Source organism: Acomys russatus, chromosome 10 (genome assembly GCF_903995435.1).
Source record: "Acomys russatus chromosome 10, mAcoRus1.1, whole genome shotgun sequence".
Classification (NCBI taxonomy): Eukaryota; Metazoa; Chordata; class Mammalia; order Rodentia; family Muridae; genus Acomys; species Acomys russatus.
The window spans coordinates 41,522,450-41,536,883 of record NC_067146.1 but is presented as its reverse complement, the minus strand read 5'-3'; the positions used below and the strand labels follow the sequence as shown (position 1 = coordinate 41,536,883).

The window sequence follows — 14,434 nt, the reverse complement described above, 5'->3', positions numbered from 1 at the left end:
GAGGAAGATTAGCGTGGGACTGTAAAAGGGGAAGCTCCAAGGGGCCAATGTGCTTTCAAGGTATGATAAAAAAGAAGAGATTATCTCAGCACTTCCCTAGAATCTTTTTCTGCCTAAGAAATTTGGGAGAATGCGAAAAAAAAAAAAAAAGCAGCAGCCCAGCATTCTTGAAGGGGCGTGGCTTCTCTCAAGGGGCTGTCCAATCGAATTCCTTCAGAGAGTGCTATCCCGAGAAGATTGATGAGCGTTGCTAGGAAACAGGAGCGTCTCCCTCCCTGCTGACCCAGAGATTGTGCTGCACAAGCTTCCCCAGGGGCTCGCAATGTGCAGTTGAACCGCGTGTGGGGCAGAGCTGCGTACTGTCTGTCCTCCCGGGTTCACTCGCTCGCATTGCTCCCTCTTTCGCTGTCTCCTCCAAGTGTGGTCAGCCTTTTACACAGGGACCACCGGAGAGTTCTTGCTAGGAATGACAGTCGGTCCCTGCCCACCCGCGTGCCATCATCAGCCTTAGCAGAGCTTCAAAGTTGGAGCCACCTCCCTTTATACCTCCCCACGCCCCTTCCACGCCACTGCTCCGAAATCCACCGACCTTTGCACGCATTGCCTAAGGGTTGCAAACCTTAGGGCAGAGAAGCCAGCAACCCCGCCCGGCTTTCTGTATTGTAACCCTTCAGTCTAGGTACAGTAGCTTAGTGAAGATTCTGCAGATACACCCCTATAAACGGAGGGAAGAAGGGGGAGGGAAAGGAAGAGAAGGAAAGGAGAAAGAGAATGAGGAGAGGAATGTCAGAAGGTCCGTGCCTCTCTGCTTGAGTCCCAATCAGATGCGGCTGTTTCAGCCTGGCCAAGGTGAAGGAAAGTTGCTTTCTGAGCCTAGGAAGTGGGTTTGGCTGCAAAGAGGAGGAGGGCGACTGAGCTCTGAAGCTCCCTCCCTTCTGCTAAAGACCACTGGGTCCCCTTCTTCCCAACCTCCTCCTGCTCTTCTCCTCTAGCCCTCCCTTTCCCCACTCCTCCTTGACTCAGAGGCCTGGATGCTGGGCCACCGGGCAGTGGTCCAGCGCGCAGCCGGGCGGGGGCGGGGGCAGGGGGCACTGTGACAGGAAGCTTTGCGCACAAGTTGGCCATTTCAGGGGCAAAATAAGTTCTCCCTTGGATTTAGAAAGGACAAAGGCAGCAAGCTCCCTCTTTTGTGTCGGATGAAGAGGACCAACCATGAGCTGGAGACTGGGTGCAGGCTCACCGCTGCCGCTACCACCGTGGTCAGCTTCAGTTCCTGCCAGGAGTTGACTGTGCGAGGTAAGCAGCCCCGAGAGGGACATGTCCCTCTGGAGGGTGCCCCAGCGAGGGCGAAGGAGCTCGGGTGCCGCGTGGGGCAGGCAACGCTAGGAAAGTTGAGGCAGAGCACGGACCAGTCTCTACATATCAGCCGGGGGCGGAAAACGTGGGTCACAGGAGCAATGTGGGTGTGCGTGAGCTAGAGTTTGTGTGTTGTGTGCGCGCGCTTCTAGAAAGGGGCTGATTTCAGAGCATCTGTCTGCAGCCAGAGAGTGAAAGGTACAGGGACTAACAAGAGAGACGGGTCTCCTTCACCAACTGCCTCCATCCAGCTCTGTGCTGGGCTCAAGATTTTCTTTGCTTGGGGGGTATATAAGGCTTTGTGCACAGGAACCCTGTGATGTGTGGCTGACACACTGGTAGCTCCATGTGGGTGTGGAGGTTGCCAGGGGAGGTGGGCAGAGGTCAGCAGGACCCCCGGATAAGCTCTGCAATCGGGGGCAGATGGGTTCAACCACCAGCAAGCTCGCTTGGAAATCAACCCTAACTCGCTGCCCTTTGCTCTTTTTTGACTTGAGGCAAAAAGAAAATTCAAGAGCCAGACTCAAAGCCTATCTCCCCATTGATCCTGTTCCATTTTCTTATCTGACAGTGAGATAAGTCGGAGAGGGCGGGAGATTCGCTTTCCAAAAATAGACTAGGTAATATATCCAATAAGCTGATGTCTTAGGAATTTCTCTTAGATCTCCTTGTAGTTCGTCGGAGAGGTAACAAACATGTAAGGGTCTCTAAACGGTGTAATACTTTCAGAGAGCTGTTTCAAGGGAGTGAACGCCTGCTTTCAAAATATCTTAGAGTAGTGCAAATTCTGAAGACAAATAAAACTCCACCTTTCTCAAGATGTGTGTTCAGAAATTCAACTAATTTATTTATAAAATAGTTCTACTTGTGTTTGAACAGTAATAGATACGTTATAGATATGCTTACTGTATACGTACCCAGTGTGATACATAGGTACAATAAACGTTATTAAGATTTTTATGAGTTTAGTGTAAAGCACCTCAGCGGGGGGTTACTTAGAGTTTCTTTGCTTGAATTTGTGTTCCTGGCCCCCAGGACTGCTCCTTTAGCAACTTTTGTTGGGGGGATGGGGAGAGATAACATCCCTTTGAAAATATTCATTTACCTGTCTCAATATTTAAATTAGCTTTGGGCTTATCTGATCACAATCTGAAGTTGCTACTTGAATTCTGATATATCTATAAAATGTATTAGATATCAGCATTTCTCAAAATATCCAGATTTTCATTACACTGGATGCTCATGAATAACAATTCTAACCAAAGATATCCAGGAAACTTTGGTTAGCCATTATATTTTATAATGCTATTTGCCTTTTTTTTTTTTCTTTCTTTCTTTCTAAAAACAGTACAATATGATTTAACAATCTGAAAGCTAATGTGCAGAGGACCTTAATAAAGTGGCATTTTCCACTTTGTAGCAGCAATATCTTATGTTTATGGCAATTACCACACCTGTAGGTTTGATCTGTCCACACCTTTGGGTTCTGACTTCCCATCAAAAGTACACAGATATTTTGAATGGATATGTCCTGGCCTTTCTTGCTTTACATGCTAAGTGATACTTTGTGTGCTCGTGATGCCAAATGGAAAAAGAAAAAAAAAAAAAAGAAAAAGAAAATTTGAAATATATTCTAGCACACATGAAACAAAGAGAACCGTATCTGTGTTTATTGGGTCTAAAATAATATGGCAAGAAAACTTTGTATTGTTAAGTCCAACCTCACACACCCCCCAAGATGATGCAGACATCTACTTCTGTAAGCCATATCCTTACCATAAATGTAAATTTTAATTCATTTTTTTAACAAAAGAAAGATCTACTTCTCCATTTAAAGTGCATAGTACTTCCCAATTATATGTCGTCATCAGATCAAGAAAAGGTGTGGTAAGACTAGAGATTGTGTGTGTGTGTGTGTGTGTGTGTGTGTGTGTGTGTGTGTGTGTGTTTGTATGTGTTGTGACTCCCTGATGTGTGTATAATGGCTATACTTTAAAGTGATAGTATACATAATGGGGGATATATAAATCGTGTTACTTATTTCAAGATTACCTAACATCAACAACACTTCTCTTATTTCATGTCATTGAAATTGATTTTGGTAAGCTGAACACATACAAAGAAAGCAAAAAAAAAGTGAGTGATCTTCCTCTACATTATAATTTAATATCTGTTGAATGAAAGATTTGGGCCATCAAAAGGTCACCTGTTTCACTTCTCTGCTGCATGGCAGGTGATCGATCAGAAACACACAGTTAGTCTAGGATTATCGAATTTTGTAGAACTCATAGCAATGATAACTTACAACTTCCTGGGGAACAGTCTCCTCTTCTTTGGGCTCTAACTTTATTTTCAACTTAAATGATCTCTTCCTTGTGTCCATTCTTGTAAGCATGAGTCCCCCAATCAGCCACAATCCTTTGTGAATTCTTGCTAGTAGCTATCAAGATGCAGCCTATCAGCTTAGGAATGAAATGTCCCGATTTGTTTTCTGTACTCAACATCATCTCACAAACTCACCCAGAAAAGGCAAAATATCTAATTTCTTTGGATAAAAGAGGAGTGCAGCTTACATTTCTACAGGGTGGACTATGGGCAGAACAGCAGGGGAATACTAGTCTTCTCCAGAGCCAATCCCAAAAGGGGTAACTGATGTTTACACACAGTTTTCTCTCTGCTGTTTTATGCTGAGTTGATTGTTCATTTCCACTTTTTTGAAACTCTGCTAAATGCATCCAATTCTGCATTAGATAAATTTGCTCAAATTGCTCTCAAGAAACAGAGTAAAATGATGGAAGATTATTTGCCCAGACTAAGCACACAAAATGAGTACAATCATAGTAACTGAGACCATGAAAAACCATGAGGTCATCCTCCTCCTGCCACCTCTAATGTAGGCTGGGTCCCTCAAGCATTACTCTGTTTGAAGTGCTTTAGTCCTCTGTATGTCTAAACAGCTCTTGTGATGACTTCTTCCAGAGTTTATGAAACACTATTTCATACTGCAATGGTTCTCTCTATTAAGAATTTCATGCTATTCAAACTAATTCTTCCATTATTCGAATTTTTCTCATTGCTAACTCCTTATCATTTACCCCTCTAGGCTATTCCATCCTCTTGTATTATTTAAGGTCATCATCCAACATTTATACTGGACTTATAAAATACGTAGTAACAAAAGAACACATAGTGCCAATTCTGTAGCTACATCTTTGCTCAATAATATATGTTTTAGGCCATTCATATGTATGTATGTGGCCGTATGTCCTAATAATTTATTGGATTAATGTAAGGGATGGAAAATTGTCTTCTCTGGCATCATTAACCTATGTGAATATCCAAATGATTCTAAGTAATGTTCTGAATGGTTGCACATTTATGATATATTTTCATTGCAAATTTGTTGTCAACAGAGCCCTGTCACCCGCCCACACTACAAGGGAGTTTTCTGACATGCTGGTCTGATGCTCCAATGATCCCCAGAAGCTGTTGTCATGTAAATTCCACTACTGAAATGATTTGCATAATTAATGGAATGCGCTAAGAATGTAAGAGTGTATGTAACTTGGTTGTGTGTTAACACAGCATAGTAGTTCATTTGAATTTTGCAGTGGCCACTTCATACTGATACAAACTGAAAAATGCAGAATTAAAAACACATTATTCGGTGTTCTGTAGCATGAAAAGCAAGCTCACATCATGCATTTACCAACATAAAGTATATTTAGGCTTATATGGAAGAACCATATGTGAAGGTTACTTTAAAAATGAGCCGCCTGAAATAACCACAAGGGGGAAAAAAACAGGATTTTATTTTGTTCACTTAAAATCTGGTTCCAAGACATCTATGTGTAGGCTTCTTTAAGATTGTCTAGCAAATATCTCGTTAGCCTCACTCTCCCACTCAACTGTTTCTCCCAGGCCCAGGCACTGAAATGCAAGCTTTTACTAGACAGTAGAGGAGCAAATGACTAGGAAGTTCCTCTGAGGTACACTTGGCAAATCCAGAAGGTGGCTGTCTCTGAGTGAGGTGAATCAGCAGCCAAAAGCAGAGTGTGCTTCTGTCTTTATACCTTGTTGGCCATTAGAACTACACAGAAACATCTGTGCAGAAACAATAGCAAAAGGGGCCATTGGAAAACTAACTCTGTTTTTAGGGGAATTGCTTTAGGCTGCACGGTGCAAAACAATTCTTAAGTCTGTATTCTCCCTTCTGAAGTCCTCAAATGCTTTCCCAGTGCCATTCACCACACAGTGGTGAGTACCCTCAAAGTGATTTTCCTTAGAAACAAAGGGAAAATCAATTTTCTTGGTATAGGAAATGTAGGCCATTAATGTATTTGTGATTTCACCCTGGAACCAGAGAGGCATTCTAAGAAGTGACACTCTACATATACTGCATTTTCTTACCAAATCAGCAGTCCTACTATAGAACTGAAAAATTAAACACTGTACTTTAAGAACATAGATACACTTAGAAAATGTTCAGGTCTAGTCTCTACCAAGTCTATACCAAGATACCGATACCATGTTTCCAAACAAAGCCACATTGTAGATGGTAGCTCACAGAAAATATAAGCAGTGCTCATGTTTAGTTTCTTGTTAGTGTGGACTTTTATGAAGATTGCTCTTTTTTCTCCAGGAGAGTCATTTGGACAAGCATAGATATTCACCAATCATATGATGATTTTCAAAATCTAGATGCACAGTTTTAAAAAAGTTAAAACCAATATATACACCACAGAAACCCTAAGACCATAAACATTTCTAGACTAGTGATGAGTTTTACAGTACGTGGAGTAGTTTTGATGAAACCCTCTATACAGCTATAAAACTCGACTCAGCAAAACAACTGATGAAAAGCGTATTTATTAGTCCCTATCTATGAACAAAATAAGATACAGGGTATGTGGCAAGGACGCAGAAGTGATAACATATAAACAAAAGCTTTACAAGCATGTGTAAAGTTGAAACTGCTTCAAAAATTAACTTAGAAATTCTTGATTAGAAAAGAATAAGAAGCTAAGAAGATTTTTTTTTTTTTGGTCCATAAAAACACTTGCCAGTCAAGCAGAAGGGCCTGAGGTCCACCCCCAATGTTCATATGAAAACATGTAATCTCAGAACTGGGAAAGCAAAGACAGGAGTCTCCTGTTCACTTTCTGGTCAGTCAGTGTAGCAAATGGATAAGCTCTGTGTTCAATGATAGAATGTCTCAAAATATAAGGCTGAAAATAATTTAAAGAGGCCAGGAGACATGGATCGCTCACACATACATACAGATAAATTCACACAAGCACATATATGCACAAACACAGAAAAAAGTAAAAAGTAGAAAGGAGTTATCAAGGTTATCAAGCAAATTAAAAACTGGCCTCCTTTACTTAACATGTTAATTTGGATTTAAGACATAAGTACAGACATACATTTACACACATATTGTCTGTTTTCTTCTCTTCACCTCCCTCTCTGTTTCTCTCTCTGTGTCTCTCTGTCTCTGTCTCTGTCTCTGTCTCTGTCTCTGTCTGTCTGTCTGTCTGTCTGTCTCTCTCTCTCTCTCTCTCTCTCTCTCTCTCTCTCACACACACACACACACACACACACACACACTTTATAGAAATACTCTGCTAGATTCTGTAGGAAGATAAAAACGAATGACATGTGCTAATAATACATCATTATTGACCATTTGACCTGTGGCAGTTAGTTTACTCTTGGATAGCAAGAAGCAGCTTGTTTATTGTTACAAAAACCTGATGAGTCAAGACAATACTATAAGCTACTCACCCAAGTGCAGCTTCCAAACTTATTTTGGAATCCAAGAATCCAAATTTATTTTAACCTTAAGGTAAACTATGTCAGTAATATTGTAAAATGTATTGCCACCCAGTTTATATTTCCTTCCCATGCTTCCTTTCATTCATAAATCCTTTTTGAGATTCAAATGAAGGGGCATCTTTCCAAAGGATAGGAAACAAAGAGCAACGAGTGGGACCGAGAAAAGATCCTACAGGCCAAGACATCATTTACCCCTAAACAGAACCCTCCCATAGAATAACGAAATATGGTGGAAGAAATAAACTGAAACACGATTTATAATTAAATGTGTCTAAAGAGAATCAGAGAGTTAGAACTATCTAGAAAGATGATAGATTTGTTAATAAGCTGATAAATACATAACAATTCTGAAAATGTGAAAGAAAAAAATTTCCTGGAGCTGATTTCAATGAAAATCACCATCTCATAGAAGTAAATACAGTAATAAGAATCTGAGCCTTTCTGCTCAGATAGGCTAAAGTGTGTCTGTGTCTCTTTTCTTACAACCTAATTATTCCCCCGTAAACAAGCTTGAAAAGATATGTTGTAGGCTAGTAAAATGTTGAGATGCCTTTGCCTAGCTGGAATCCTAACAGTTCATCTTCATGTACTCTCAATATTTTATTCACTGAGGCATTTGTCCATAATATATCTAGCAACCTGCAACTGAAAGGGCTCAGATAGTCTCAATCTTTTAACATACTAAGAATAAGAGAAATAAGGGGCCTGCTCAGTCTGTTGGACTGCCCTATAAAAGATCCCATCTCAGATTCTTTGACTTGGATGCTTTCCCACAAAGAAGAAACAAGTTGTCTTATCTGCATACGTTTATACCTTTTGTCACAACACTAAAGGCCTGAAGCATGAGTCTTAACTCAAAGTCTTCCTTAGATTGTGATTTGTGCTAAGATATTTTTGTGAACTGAAAAAGAAAGAGAAAGACTGTGTGAGAGAGGAGAAGAACAAGGAGGAAGATGAAGAGGAGGAGGAAGAAGAGGAGGAGGAAGGAAGGAGAGAGAGGGGAGGGAGGGAAGGAGGGATATCCCAGATCTGTCTCTCCATCTGGTGGAAGCTGTTTCCTCTGATTGTTAACAATACATAGCAGATAGATTATTAATAATATTTTGTATTTTACTTAGCAGTTTCAAGACACCATGTGTTAGTGAATACAGCATGGTGGAAACTGCTTTCAAAAAATATGTCAAAATACATGCCAATTTGAGAAATGGCAGTACAAGGTCAGAAACAGTTGGAATTTGTATCTGCCTCAAGGAGAAAATGGGATCTGAGGAATATAATTAACTCTTTCTATTTTGAGACATCTTTTTTTTTTCTCCTGAAAAATCAGAGACCCTCTATTTGCTGATTCCTTAATCCTAGTGATTTCTGCCAAACTTGGGGAAAGTGATGGACATCCCTTACCTCAGTTCAGCACTAATAACAAGCCACAATGTGAGGCTCAGACACATTGTCCAATGACCAAGGCCTGTCCTTTGGGAATATATTTGAGGATTATTTGAAGCTCTACTTTCTCAAACTATCTCTTCTGACATATGCCTTGGCTCATGAAACATTCCAAATTTTAAGCTAAGTATCTCATCCAAAAAGTACAAAACTTAACATCTCTAAATCTATTAGTGTACATTGTCTCCAAAAGACTGAATCATCGGGGTTGCTTTTCAGAAAACTAACCTCATCTGGTTTGGTAGGGATGGTTAAGGAATATTGAGTTCTGCCTTCTGTGGATCTGGCTTCATAAATCTTCAGAACCTGCTAATGTGAGATGAGGTAGACCATCACTTGAACAAGTGAAGCTTTTGCCATGCAAAGGATTCAGTGACATACAGCACTCGCCCTCACCAGGTTTCTCCTAAGATCCTAACTTATGCCTTTCTGTGTGATGTGGAAAGGTACCAGTGGCACCTCAGATGGAAGAAGTTGGGATTTTCAGGAGGAGAAGAGAGAATGCCAGCTCTAGCCTCTGTCCTAGCACAGAAAACAATCAAGTTTGGCAAGGGTGGCAATCACCTCTGCCACAAATAGCACTTAGCAAAAATGGCCCACAAAAGCCAACATTAGGATCACTTTAAAATGAAGACTATTGGCTAGACACAGCCCAGAGTTGTGTCAACAAATAGAGTTGGCACTTGAGTTAAAGAATCTACATATTGAGTGAGCTTCAGATTATTCATGAGAAAAAAAAATGCAAGTTTGAATCGCATCGGGTGTCGGGGTCGGGGCCAGAGGTAGGCATATCTCTGTGAGTTTGAGGACAACCAAGGCTACACAATAAATTCTGTCTCAAATGATAATAATAACAAAGATGATGATGATGATACAAGTTTGAAAAACTTTCCTCAGTTAGTCTTCTCAGGACACTATAACAAAATACCATAGTAGTAAACAATTCTGGACACTAAGGTGTCCAAGGTCAAATTACCACCAGATTTACTGTGTACTTTCTTTTCAATAGTATGCTATTTTTCTATGTCCACACATCACAGGAAGAGAGAACTCTGTCACCTGGATTTAGTAAGACACTAGTTCTATCAACAAGAACCCTAGCATTAGTATAGACCTTATTCAAGTCTATCTCCCAAAGACCTCATCTGTAGATACTATCATATTGAGGGCTAAGGTTTTCACATATGAGTTTTGGAGGTACTCAAATATTCAGTACAAATCGATTTATCATGGCACGATGGTCCTACAGAGAACATTCTGTGAACTGCTTGTACCAAATTATTTACCACATCATTCTAGTATAATCAAATTAACCAGTTGTCTAAATTCCACAAGCTGAGTACTTATTAATTAAGTTCAACTAACAAAGCAGTTATATGAGCAGGCTGACTGTCTCAAATTCTATTTTCATTGCAAAGGCATTTATTCTGTTGTCTGTAGTAAATTTCTATAAAACACACAAATACAAGGAATCATCTCTATACAATTTTATATGAGAAAAACCTCTCCCTTTCTTTACTCTTCAATTTTTACTAAGATATTGAGTTATTATATAAAAGAAAAAACTACTGACACTTTAAATAATTCATTACTGAAAACATCATTTCTCTTTTTGAAGATCAGAAACCTGATTTGCTTTTATCCTCTTCAAACTGAAGCTGTCTTTATGGCTATATTTTTGTAATTTAAAGGACATGGGAAAGTATTGTTTTATTGCAGTCCTCCACCTCCTCCAGATTTGCAGGGCAACAGGGGTAGGGAGAACCTCATTTGGCTCCTTACATTTTCCACTCAGCTTCGACTGCATTCAAGTGAATGGTTGCTTAGCTGAGCTTGGCAGACCTCACAAAGATAGTTTCCTAAGCAGCACTTAGCACCACATGGGAAAAATGCTGAAGGGAGAATGAGGGCTGTGCCACAGAGGGTGCAGCAGCCTCAGGCTGGGCCACCAGCTTCTGGTTCCAGGGAGTCTTCATAGCTCTACCTTCACTCAAATTCATTCAGACAGCGACAAGAGCCAGACCCCCTGGCTTTCAGACATTTTTAAAGTCCAAGAATCTCAGACATCACTTAATAAATAATGAATTATTTAAAGCTTTTACCTGTTCAAATTTACACTGTGACTCCGGCAGAGCCTGGCCTTCTTGACATTTTTGTTTCTTATAGGGCCACTTACAGAGCAAACGTAATTCAACAGGAGCCTCCCTACATGCCAGCCTTTATAGACCTAAAGCCAAAAGCCATCACCACCTGAAACCATTTCTTATGCTCATAGTTCCAGATTCCAACAAGGTCACACCTCTCAATAGAGCCTTTCGGGGTCATTTTCACTTAGTGATACAGAATTCTTGCCTAGCATGTATGAGCCTCCAGGTTCAAGCCACAAAAAAATCCTCCCATGGGAGAGTCTTGAATAAATACCTTGCATTTCCATTCCATGCCTAGATCCTCAAGCAACTAAATGGAAACCCATCACTCAAAAGCAACTTCTAGCGGACTTCCTCAATACCAACATCTGCTGTCTGTTTTTACCCAAGACAGGCCTTATACATCAGTGTAGTCACAACTTCATTTTAAATGTGTTTTCTTCCTCCTTTCTACAAACCTATAATTAAATTTAATTTCACAGTCATCAAAGTCTATGATTTTTTTATCGGTCTTATCAAAGTTTTATTTAATACATTTATGCATTCTTATGTAGGCCTGAATAGTAAGTTATGTTTTGGCAGGCATAAAATATAGGTAGAATAATAAGCAAGTCGATTTTTATTTCTTACTTCTTATTTAAAACTTATTTACTAAAATATGTTTGTGCAAGAAAATAATGAGAAACCTTAGCTACTAAACAATCTTGATTAAAAAAAAAATAGTATGCCTAGACCAATGTGATGACTGAAACTTTGAAAACTGCAGGTAAATATTTTCTTCATGACAGCAGGAGATGTCATGATTTGCATTAACATCTAGAAAAGAAAGTTTATGTGATCCCACTGGTTATCATTGGTGCTGCTTTGTAGCTGTTATTGACTCCAGTTTTGACTTCTGCAAAATTGGGATTGGAAGGAGATGGGTAGAATATGGGATAGAGCTAAAGAAGGGATGGATGGAATATGAGCAGGAGGGTGTGGTGTGGAAATGTCTTAGCTGGCAGTCTTCACATATTCTGTGACCCTAGAGTTTGAAAGTTTAGTCTCAGGGTGTATGAGCACACATGCATGATGGGAATTTCTTTCCACTGCTGAGGGAACAGCACCTAAGTCTCCTGACACCGGTTTTCTTTTGTCTGACCACAGCGCCTCAGCTCTTGCTCCTTCAGTGGTCCAGGTCACATGGTTCCCATTCTTGGGACCCTAGTGTCCATCCAGCTCTCACTCAATGGCCCGAGTTCCTATCATTTATGTTCAATCCACAGGAAGTACTCACACACTGTTTCAGGAAAACTCTTAAGCTTGAGGGCCCAGCTGATGTATCAGTATCTCTTTACTCCCAACCCTCTACTATAGCAGCTATATGTCTGGTTCTCCTTTCTCCTCTATATTTCCCAGCCTGGAAACAGCATTAGCCACTGTTGCAAATCCCATGTTCTATGACTCTCAGAAGCATTTCCTAATTCTGCTTCCTTAGGACACAAGCACATACATTAAACTTACTTCCTTAGCTATTCACCATTCCCTGCTTTGCTATGAAGTCCAGGAAAGGTACTAGTTTTGCAACAAATGCTCACTGCGTTTAGAATTACATGTTAAAGTAAACACATACACACACCCACAATTACAAGAGTTTTTACAAAAATAATTTTTATTATCAACATATGCGTAATATGCAGATTATAGGGTTCAGTGTTGCAGTGTCACACATTCCTACATCCATGGTATCCATTCATTTTATTTCTTTGCAGGACTCACCAACCCATACTCTCCCCTAAAGTCCTTTTTAATTTCTTTAAGAAAATAAGAAATGGGAGCTAAACTGATGACTCAATACATAAGAGCATCTGTTGCTCTTACAGAGGACCAGAGTTTGGTTCCCAGCACATCCATAGCTCTAGTTCCAGGGATCTATTGCCTCCTCCTGACATCTAAGTGACTTGCTACACACATATATATATATAAACACTCGTGCAAATAAAAATTCTTTTAAAACTTAAACATTGTTATACAAAATTATAACTGTTTCTAACTATTAAAGGCATTTCATATGGAGATTGCTCTATCAAGACTTATACAAATCAGAGGCTAGAAACCTAAGATGAGTTTATCTTCTTGATCAGAATCTTCTCCAAGAAGGCCTTATAACCTTTTTTGTAAGTAAATCTATAGTAATAAATGGAACATATAGCAATATGGAATAAATATTTCATGAGTGAATAAATTCTTTTTTAATTTTTAAATTTAATCAGTATGCACATTCCATGCTGAAATATTTATGTAATTCCTGCCTTCATATGTTGTACTTTAAAAATAAAAATTGTTACATTTTTAATTTCAATCTACAAATTATACTATTTTCCTGAAGGCATTTTTTAGCTCTAACAAAATAATTTCATATGAATATTTTAAAATGTCATGAAGAAGTGACATCAATCCAATGAAGTAAATCTTTAAGTGTCTGCTACTTTCAAGGCATTAGATGATGTATTGAGGTCAGAAAGAAGAGTGCATCACTACGCATGTCCAAGAAGCATAAAATCTCACTGGAAAGAACCAACATATGCAAATGTAACTATGGCAATAAGAATGTTTAGGATCTGCACTATGAGATCAAGAGGCTCATGATGCTTCTTCTTACCATAACTAAGGAAGGCATCATGGAAATTTTGCTTGGACCCTGAAAACTTGTTCAGATGTTAAGAAGGGGCCACTCTGGGCTTAGGTAAAGGTGGCAGAAGCCTGGGATTTCCTTGTATGATTTGTTTTTGTTAAGGGATGGGGCACGTGAAGGGTCAACGTAAAAGGGAAAACTCTCACAGAAAGTGAAAGAATGGGTAAGATTTCTCCTGTAGGCAGAGAGAAACTTCTAAAGGCACTTGAGCAACAAAATCTGAAAGCACACTATGAAGATAAATATGAGGAAATAAAGGGCTTGGGGAGGCTGGGAGATGAGCTGGCAGGTTATGGCAACACTCCAGGTGAGAGGTAATGATGACCCAAACTAGGGCAGTGGCAATGGGAATAGAGAACACGAAATGAATCTAGTAGACATAAAGATAAATAGTGCCTCATAGGTAGGAATTAGCTGTTGGGTAAGAAGCACCAGCCAAAATAATTACGCTAATCATGCACCCTTCCAGCAACAGAAAAGAGCATGCTATATCAATTCTATTGTTTAATAAAGTTAAAGGGAGGATAGTTTTAAAAGACCATTCCTTCAGGGTGTATGTCAAAGGAAGATGTTTTTAAGATAAAGGCCAATGGCAGCAACGCACGGGAGTAGTGTCGGCACGTAAACTCAGAGGTAGGGTCGTCAATTTGAAGCTAGCCTGAGCTACATAGGAGACCCTGTCTCACAAAGCAGAGCAGACATGGCCATGTAAATCGCCTAAAAATGAGACAGAGGAATAAAGACCAATATGTTCTGTAAAGCTATGACTTGATAACATTTATTCATAGACAGTCACCATTGTATGTCCTTGGTGCTCTGCAGAGAGCCACTTACAGGCATATAAGATTCTTTGTCATCAACTACCTGGTAAAGAAAAAAAAAAAAAAAAAAAAAAAGCAAAGAGTCAACAAAAGAAAGCAAACCTTCTAAAAATACAAGTCAAGATGTTATTTCCTACTTAAAACTCTCCAAAGAG

The 14,434-nt window shown here is 39.7% G+C and overlaps 1 protein-coding gene across 1 annotated transcript in view; it reads left to right on the top strand.

Moving 5' to 3' along the window:
- Positions 1 to 347: 347 nt before the first annotated feature.
- The window catches only part of Grm3 (glutamate metabotropic receptor 3), a 213,018-nt gene continuing 198,931 nt past the window's right edge, over positions 348 to 14,434 (top strand). Inside the window, exon 1 of the mRNA XM_051152070.1 lies at positions 348 to 1,296. The gene's annotated coding sequence lies outside the window, so the exon portion shown is untranslated. The remainder of the gene's footprint in view (positions 1,297 to 14,434) is intronic.